This window comes from Oncorhynchus masou, chromosome 33 (assembly GCF_036934945.1).
Source record: "Oncorhynchus masou masou isolate Uvic2021 chromosome 33, UVic_Omas_1.1, whole genome shotgun sequence".
NCBI classification, from domain to species: Eukaryota; Metazoa; Chordata; class Actinopteri; order Salmoniformes; family Salmonidae; genus Oncorhynchus; species Oncorhynchus masou.
In genome coordinates this window covers 26,527,311-26,537,162 of record NC_088244.1, presented here as the reverse complement: position 1 = coordinate 26,537,162, position 9,852 = coordinate 26,527,311, and the positions used below count along the sequence as shown (strand labels likewise).

General features: G+C 39.4%; 1 long non-coding RNA gene across 1 annotated transcript; it reads left to right on the top strand.

Moving 5' to 3' along the window:
• The first annotated feature begins 2,228 nt into the window (after positions 1-2,228).
• On the top strand, positions 2,229-9,852 carry LOC135528159 (uncharacterized). The gene is made up of 2 exons (XR_010453510.1): positions 2,229-2,503; positions 4,961-9,852. It is a non-coding gene; the product is annotated as an uncharacterized LOC135528159 (long non-coding RNA).

The following is a 9,852-nucleotide window of genomic DNA, read 5'->3' as shown; positions in this document are numbered from 1 at the left end:
TTTCAGACCATTCAGGCAATTCACTCACCAAGCCCTTTGAGGAAGGCTAACTTCACCCAGTGGCTACTTAAGACAGAGGTAAAAATCCTAAAAGGCCGTCTTTTTTTCTTCTTCAACACTTCTGTGCTTTAGGGACCTAGTTACCCATACCATAGAGCATGTCTGCTAAATGCAGAAAAATAAACATATATAAAATCAAATCAAATGCTATTGGTCACATACTCATGTTTAGCTGATGTTATTGCGGGTGTAGTGAAATGATTGTGCTTCTCGCGCCGAAAGTGCAGTAATATCTAACAGTTTCACAATATATCCCCAAAAATACATGTAAATCTAAGTAAGGAATGGATTTAGAACATATATACATATATGTCAGAGTGGCATTGGAGTAAGATACAGTGACACAGTATAGAGTACAGTATATACATATGAGATGGGTGATGCAATATTTACACACAATTACAGTGACTAAGATACCGTAGAATAGTATAGAGTACAGTTTATAGAAATGAGATGAGTTATGCAAGATACAGAGACATTATTAAAGTGACTAGTGTTTCATTTCCTTAAATTGGCCAGTGATTCCTAATCTATGTCTCTAGGCAGCAGCCTCCGATGTGCTGGAGATGGCTGTTTCACAGTCAGTGGTGTAGTATAGAATACAATACAGTATATACATATGAAATGGGTGATGCAATATGTAAACACAATTTAAAAGTGACTAAGATACCGTAGAACAGTGTGGAGTGCAGTTTATACATATGAGCTGAGTAACGCTAGATACGGAAACATTATTAAAGTGGCTAGTGATCCATTTCTAAAAGTGGCCAGTGATTCCTAATCTATGTCTATAGGCAGCTTCTATGTCTATAGATGGCCTCTGATGTGCTAGTGATGGCTGTTTAGCAGTCTGATGGCCTTAAGATACAGTCTCTTGGTCCCAGCTTTGATGCACCTGTACTGACCTCGCCTTCTAGATGATAGCGGGGCGAACAGGGAGTGGCTCGGGTGGTTGATGTCCTTGAGGATCTTTTTGGCCTTCCTATGGCATATCATATTATTCCCTGAGTAGTCATTCCACTCTCACAACCACTGTGCTGTGTTATTTATATATATTATTTACCTGAGTTGAATGCACTGACTGTAAGTCGTTCTGGGTAAGAGTGTATGCTAAATTACAAAAAGGTCATGTAAAATGTAAAGCCACTGACTACTCTACCATGGGTTGAATTTACTGTTGATATCGTGTTCAAATTAGATGGACTAGATGGATTCTGCATAATTCTGCTCAAACCAGTGTATATCTGTGGCATGCTGCTTGGAACAATCCCCTTTCTTCTCACCTGCCTCACAGCAATCTCTGCCATGCCCCCTCCCCTGAAACAAGATCTATGGATATGGCATTGCCTGCCTTGTTGAAGATAATCAAGTCAATTACATCAGGCCCAAGGTGGCTGCCTTGCTCAGCCAGCTAGCCAGCCTTGGCCAGGGATTAGGGCTCAGCCTCACCCCCATCAGCCACAGTGATTGATAGACCAACATACCCTGCTCTAGGCCCGACCTGGCCTAACCTGGCTCACCTCAAACCTTCTTGTGTCTGTCTGTCTGTTTCATCTGCCTGTACTTTGTTCACTTGTCATCTGGCTTTAAACCAGTAGGGCTTTGTTAGCCACTGAGGCTGGAATGGCGTCTGTGAACAGAAAATAGAGAGACTGAAAGAGACAAGGGCAAAGGGTATTTCAGGTTATGGCTATTTCATATATACACTGACAAGTATGGTCATGTGGGTTTTATTCACAAAGGATTTTTGGTAGGCTCTATAAGATTTGCTATCTATATGTTTCCTTCTCAACATGGTTTTGGTTTGTTTCTGGGCGTGGACCGGGGCTCATGGATGATGTTGGTGTAGTTTGTGTTGTGAAAGGAACTGAGGCCGTTCCCACAGGAGCTCAGGCTAACGTCATAAACACATACAATGTACCTGGGGTGGGAGCGGCGGCGGGCTTGGGTGGGGGCAGGTGAACCGGTGAGGTGGGACAAGGGGGGGTTGGACTGGGCTTAGTCTCAGACCTGATTGGCCACTGCAGCACATGGGACACACCTGTGAGCGCCAGAGGCTAAGGAGATTGGCTGCCACCTGAAAATTACACCTCACCTGTGGGGGAGGGAGGCCAGGCTACATGTAAACCTATCCCCTTTACAAATTCAGTCTACTCGTCTTGAGGAGCTTAACCAGGTAGCGTCGCCGTGAGCTCCGGGAAACTTGAGCCGAGTCTTCACGACTTAAACCTGTTGAGTTGATTTTTGGGGTTCTTCGCCTCCTCGTTGGGTGTCTAGTCAAGCCGAGCTAATTCACATCTTTTTCCAAGCAAACATCGAAGAGTTGGTCTCTCTGTGAGAGGAGGGAAGAGGAAGACATATCTATGAGGCAGCAGCCAGCAGCCACAGCCAGGCAACATGATGCCTCTTTCTGGCCCACTTGACCACACCTGGGAAGGACAGGGTAACCCACCAACATGATACCTCCGTATTTGTTTTAATTTTGGTCCGTGTACGATTTCCTCAGACATTATTTGTGATACATTTGCTTTGTCATCGCACCAGCTTACAGGTAGACTGAAGCGTAGATGTATGTATACTTATGTAATAGTCAGGAAATGGATGGCAAGCCAACAAGGTCGTTGTATAAAACCGTTGGTGCTCGTATGCTGTTACAGGAAGAGCATGAGTTTAGGGGGAAGCATATTATAAACTGTATCAGATTCCAGTCTATTTAAACAGAAACAAAAGAGCCAAACGTTAATTCCTAAACTGGAAAGACCAGTTGGGGCAGGTAGAGGCAAACAGACAGACTTGTCAAATGATATAAAGACAGCAGATTTTTCCCTCCATTGTCACACTGGAAATGCACATTTGGAAGAACATTAAAGCAGTTATGATAATATTTTGATAATTGTACCACTTCAAAAGCTGATGATAACCAATTGACGTAAAATATTTTCATTATTTTACAAAATAAACATTTATGTATTTTAAATATTTTAAAACATTTATTCTGATTTGAAAAAAAGATAATGAAGGCATGTGAGTGTTTTGACAACTTATCTCTGCTACCTGTTAAATAAGTCTCAACGCAGCCTTTTCTTAGGATGTTGCATGTCTAGAAAAGGAGACTAAAATACCAAGGCTAGGCCTGTTCTTACTTATTTCATTTGGCATGTATAGATAGAGATTTCAAATAATAATCTGTTTTTCCTAACCTTTTGATGTGAGAAATACGAGGTTTACATAGTGGATGTATGCTGAACATAAAATGTCTGCTCATCCATTTTAATCTTCTGTAGGATTTTGTTATTTTGTTTGACTTCTGGGAGTAGAAAATAACCATTAGGATGGTTATGTTTTTGGAATGTTGCAAGAAGATTTATTTAATCTTTTTCATAAATGTTAAAAGGTGTTGTTGATAAATGGAGGGAAAATGTTGTCCAAATAGTGCAGTGAATAAGGAGTGAGGTCGAAGATTTTGATTGGCGGAAAGACAGACATTCGTTCAATTCTTTGAATGAGTAATTTGTAATTGTTTACAGCTTTTTAAAGATTGACTATGGGTTGGGCATTACAGATATCATAACTGGTCTGTAGGGAATTTCCATAGAATGTGACTCATTTGATTGGTAAGCCATACAAAATGGAGGATGAAATTTAAAAAAAAACATTTTTTACAGTTTTTTTTTTTACAGCTTAGAAAACAGACATGTGAAACTAAGAACAAGCTAACTATGTTAACCGTAATGCCAATCATGGAATAAAGTGAGAGGTCAGGGAAAAAAACATTGAGTTTGTGAACTGAAGAACATGCAGTTTAAATAGTTATGACTGTGACTAAGCAGCTTTTGCCATAACTGTTTTAAACCATTAACATTATGGTTGATGTTGGTGGAATGCTGTTTCTTTACCTAGATAAATCAATGTCAATAGCTGCTATGAAAATATGTGAAACATTGACAGGATTTTAAGAACAAGTTAAGAAAGAAAGCATTTTCAGACAAATCATGGAAATACATTAATATTGAAGCTAGGAATAGACAATAGTAATGTGAGGTGGAAATAAAAATGTATATTTGTGATTCTTAAATCAAGCCAAACTGACAAATAAATTACTTAATTACGGTGCCATGCACGAGGGAGGCTAGAAACCTTTTTTGCTTAATAAATTTCACTCATTCATTGGAAATACTCAAAACAAAAGGGAAAGTAGTGAACTATGAAAAGTGATAGTTCTCAACTGAATGAATGAACCATGAAAGATAGTAGAATAGTAAATATCTAATTTAACTTAGTAAAATAGCAGAGGGAACTGAACAATATAGTAAATATTGAAATGAAACAACCAAAGAGAAATAGCTGAAAAGCGACGAATCAAGCCACTAAGCTTTACTCTCCAGTAGTCTGGAGGGCCAATTAGTGGTGTTGATAAGGTCCAGCCTTAAGTGAGGTTTTGGATTTCACCGACATTCTTCTCCACAGACGCCAACTATTGATTAAGGGCCATGCTGGTTTACCTATCAGGTTCATTTTACAGTGGAGTCCCATTCCAACGCAGGGGGCAGGGTTACCTGATCACACCTCATTCACTCAGTAAGGCTACAGCGTGGGCAGCCGTATACGCCACACCGAATGAACAACCTCTCCTACAATGGAATAATTTCACTCAAGAGCCAAAACAGGGACGAGTTTCAGGGGACAAAACTTAAGCAAACCTTAAAGAAGGAAGGATAACTGAGGAAATGCATAGCAAGCACGTGGGAAGTAGGAAGTCAGGAAATACTAGAAACTGTAGGGTCTACATGAATTTAAATATGTTTTATTTCCATTGTCCTCTTCTTCATTCTACAAGCTTTAATACTCATTATTTCTCCCTAATCTTTTTTTTTCTCTTTCTCTCTCTCTTTCTCTTTAGGCCTGCAGCCCTGGTGTATAATGCTGATGATTAACTAAATAGAGGCTGCAGCAGTCTGTGAGAGCAGGGCGGCTTAGCTTTCTCATTTCATGGGCCCTGACTGACTGACCGGGAAGAAGCTGAAGTGTTCGCAGGCGCTGGCTGCTAAAAGTTCAAGATCTTTTCCTTTAACCCCCCACCCCCTTCACTAACTTGGTTTTGTTGCATTCTTTCCTTTTGGGTTCCTTTTCACGACGGTAAGGTTACAGGTACATTCTCCACCTCTCTTCACTGCCTGTTCTTTTCCCTCCCTTATGCTCTCTCTCTCTCTACCTTTCTCATTCACTCACACTCTTCCATTTAGCTCATTTGCAGGATGACGGGAAACCTATTCTTTCCCTCTGAACACAGGATTGTCTTGATTCTAGTTTTGTTTCAGGTTTAGAGAAAAAAATAGCAAAAAAATAGTTAACATTAATAGATATCAATATTAGTGTAACTATTGCTGACTTACTGTACCAAGTCTCAATAAAATTAGAACGAGTTATAGCAGTTATTTGACAATGCACAATGCAAATAGTTTGTTGCCACTTTGATTGTTGAGTTATTGTACATATTTGAGTGGCTGATCAGTCTTGTGTCACTATTTTAAGTGGCTAACTAACTAAGGAATACTAGTATATATTATATATGAGTCTTTATCTTACATAAATATAAATAATTAGCATGCAGCATTGTGCCACTTCTAATGAGTGTGATGCTTTCACACTGTGTACCTGTGAATAGCCCACGTTTTTCAGTAAACAAAAGCTGTCTCAATGACCTTCTGCACACACTGCATAGGCACAGGCTAGGTCAGTCCAGCGTTCCTCCAGGCTTTCAACACACTACAAACACAAAGAAAGGAGGTACAGGAAAAGGGAAGGCATTCATTTCCCCTTCGTTTTCAACATTTCATCAAATGACTGTTGAAATGAATATGACATGACATACATTGTGCTACCTGTGCTACCATCTTCAGGGACATGAAATGTGAATACGGAACAACAAACCCAAGGCCTTGTTGCTTTCGTTTTGAGTATGAAAAATGCAGTGGGTTTTGTCAAGAATGGATGTTATTAAAGCAGTGGTCCAAAAAATACCCAATTGTCATACTTGAGTAAAAGTAAAGATACATTAATAGAAAATGACTGAAGTGAAAGTCACCCAGCAAAATACTACTTGAGTAAAAGTCTAAAAGTATTTGGTTTTAAATATACTGAAGTATATTTATTTAAGGATTGCCAGGGGCACAATCCAACACTCAGACATGATTTACAAACAAAGCATTTGTGTTGAGTGAGTCCGCCAGATCAGAGGCAGTAGGGATGACCAGGGATAATATATATATATAATTTTCAGAATGAGGGGAAAAAGCAGCCTTACCGTTTCGTAGAACCAGACCAGTCAGAACAGGTTTGGCCAATCATTAACATCCACTGTGGCCCACTCTTCTGTGGCAGAACCTAACCTACAGTCCCTACCAGAACAAAGTCTGCCGTACAACAAGTTCTATTTTTTTTGTTTCGAGGCGAGTTTCAAATACGTTGTTTCCCCCCACTTCATCTCTTGTTTAAGACCTGGGGGTTAGGTGATAAATTGAACTTGCTATTGTTAGTTTGAGTTTGAGATAGTAGAGTCCACCCATAGTAGAGTCCACCCAAGGCCACAATTTGTTGAGTTAACTGAAGTGGAGTTCTAATGGATATTGATGATGAGTTGCATGTGTGCCTGGAGAGGGGGTATACTTGATTTTATATTATTATAGTTTCTCCTTTCTGTGGTAAATACAGATGTAGCTTCAGAGATGTGAAAGACAGGCCTTCTAATGATAATTTGCATTACCAGTCAGGGTTGCCTACTGTTTAGTACACCTCTTTCTTTTCATAGTGGAATGTTCCTGAAGTCTCAGTTATGCACATAGGTGGGGCTTATCCCCACACAAACCTACCCAAAGCAAGGTTAGCCTTTTATCAATTTTTTTGTCAGTGAAAACCAGGAGATAACACAACACATTAAACAAAATGAACCTGTATTGTAAAATGCTTAGACGAAAATATTATTACTTCGATCCGTACACTTATTGTGATCTGTAAAATAATCACTTTTATGACCCATTGTTTGTCTCCTATGCATGTATTGGATGGTCATCCCCATCTTACAAGGCAGCATTGGATATCATCAATCTCTCTAATACTGCCTGGTAATGATGATGCTAGCCATCCTCTAACTACAGTGATATACCACACAACTTACAACGTTAGCTAGCTACCATAGCTTGGCGGCCATTTTTTCTCTCAATGAAATGCTCTGGTTTACGCTGAAATGGCTTTCAGGATCCATCTTACCTGACAGTGCTGGATTGTACCAAAAAGTTCTAACACTGTCTGGTAACGATGTTTCCTGGGTGACCCACCTACCTCCAGAGATACACCTCAGCTAAGGATGTGCTTAAAGGGTCAGGTGTGACCACTTGATGAAAGCACACCATAGACAATACCTGATCAGATTATCTGTAGTGTTAGAACTCCAGTTTGAACTCTGTATCTTTCTTCAAGGATTTGATATCTGATATCGTCACTGATAAGAAGACTTGGTTTAGGGTTGAATCTATCTGTAAGAGATTGTCTTAAATCTTCTTCTATTGACACGCCTTTATTCCGCTAGCTAAAACTATACATCTGAAAGAAGCTCCATTTTACCTCGTTGTTTATTTGTAGAAAAGATAGGCCTATGAAGTGCTTATTTTGTGAATTGTATTGGGAAAATATTTGGCTATCCAAGTAATTGAAATTTCTCAGTGTTCCTCAGTTAAGAATCAACTCAAAGAAATGGAGAAGATTAGAGGCATGACTGGCAATGTCCTTTCCCTGGGGAACAAGTAGAGGAGACCCAGCATATGTAATTCCACTTCCCTGTCCTGTTCTAGGGTAGCCCCACCCAACCTGTGTTAAAGAATACAGGTCGGTTGACGGTTCAACCGGTCGCACCGCCACTCATTTTCGTATCACCTCCCCTCTGTAGCGTGTGGCTTGTGTTGTGTCACCGTGATTGGTCCAGCACCGCTTATCTACATGGCACATCCTGAAACTGACACAAGCTCACCTGAGCACTTATGATCAAAATAGACTCAGCAACATCCTCCTTGACTCCTTACTACTCCCCTTCAGCCTCACCTCTCTCTCATCCCTTCATATGAATGATTACTCTTTTTTATCACAGCTAAATATATCCCACAGCTCTATCTGTAGTGCCTTTTGTTGTTTTACAAGGCTTCATTGGAGAACTTTTGTTCCAATTAGAATTTTAGAATTCTGTTGAATTTGTTTCATAAACAAATTATAAATAGCCATAGACTTAAATGAGTTGATCTCTTATGGCAAACTACTACCCCGTTCCATGTCGTCTTCCAGGCAGAAAAATACATCCCAATTTAATAGGTAAGGCCTTCAAACAGACAGCACAGACATTGGCAAATAATAAAAGGAGCTGGCAGAGCCTAAATGTTTGTTTAAGGAGGGAGAATTACCTCGCAAATATTGAACCATACCTTTATTGGCTCACCTCCTGTTGTTTGCCTTTATTTATGACATAGACACACAGAATGGTTCAATGTTTTTTCCCTTTTCACCCCCTCTCCTTTCCAAACGGTTAAAAAGACAATTTGATGTTGTACTGAACCCAAATGTGGCATATTTATTTAATTTGCGGTGAGAGGGCACCACATTTTGATGTGAACTTTCAACCAACAGGATCTAGTTTGTCTTTATTCATGGAAAATCATTGTAAATGTACTCCATATAACATAGTCTTTGAGAATATGAAAACGATAGAGTAGTATCCCTGTCTGTGTGTGAGACAGACAAACAGACGAACAGACAGACAGACATACTGTATCTTTTCAGCCTGTCTCTTCCTGTATCTCATCCTGTCTCTTTCAGCTGTCTCCCTCTTCGTACAGTGGACGGTTGGTTCAGAGGGCGTCCTTCAGTCCTAGCTCCCTAGCCTGTTGATTGGCGTCTTACCAGACATGGTTAGATCTAAATATCCCTGTCTAATACTGTCTGGTAATGCCGTCCATTGAATGGCGTTTACTTCTCTTTTTCCTCTCTCCTTCTTGTACAGAAGTTTGAGCATGGCCATCAGATTTCTTGGTGTGTATGACCTCTTAGGCTTCTTCTATGTTAATGTGTGTATACAGTGTGTTTGTGTGTGTATATGACCAGTGCATAGACACATTGGTTGAAGTGACAGATGGATTGGGGTGTATTCACTATGGTCATGAAGATACTGACAATACAGGAACTATGAACCTTGCACTGGAAGATTGATTCAGTTATCAGTGCTCTTCCATGTGCCATGTGTCAGAGTTTATTCCTTAAGCAACGGCCCAGGAAGGCCAAAGAAATACAGCATTTTGGGATATACACATATGTGATGCCATAAGTAGTAATTAAAGTAATTAAAATGCTTTAAAGTAATTAAAATGCTTTAAGGTGCTTTTAAATCTCGCTCTGTGTGTGTGTTCATAAATATACTGTATCAAATATTTTATATTTAAACGGATGTAATATTATCTTCATGTAATAAAGCATTTAGAACATAATTTATTCAACTTTTAAAAGAAAGATGTGTGTGTTCGTCACGGCGTCATGGTTACTAAATTCCAAATAGGAACATTGTCGGGAATTTGACATTTCTCCAGGTACAGTAAATTAAAAAACTATAAATGAATCCATTATTGATCGAATTTATCTATAAATACTGTCTATACTACAGCCAAGCGATAGATACACATATATATTTTCACCAACATTATGTAATATGACATGACAATATCAAATAAACTTGAAATAAAACAATATTTGACTTTG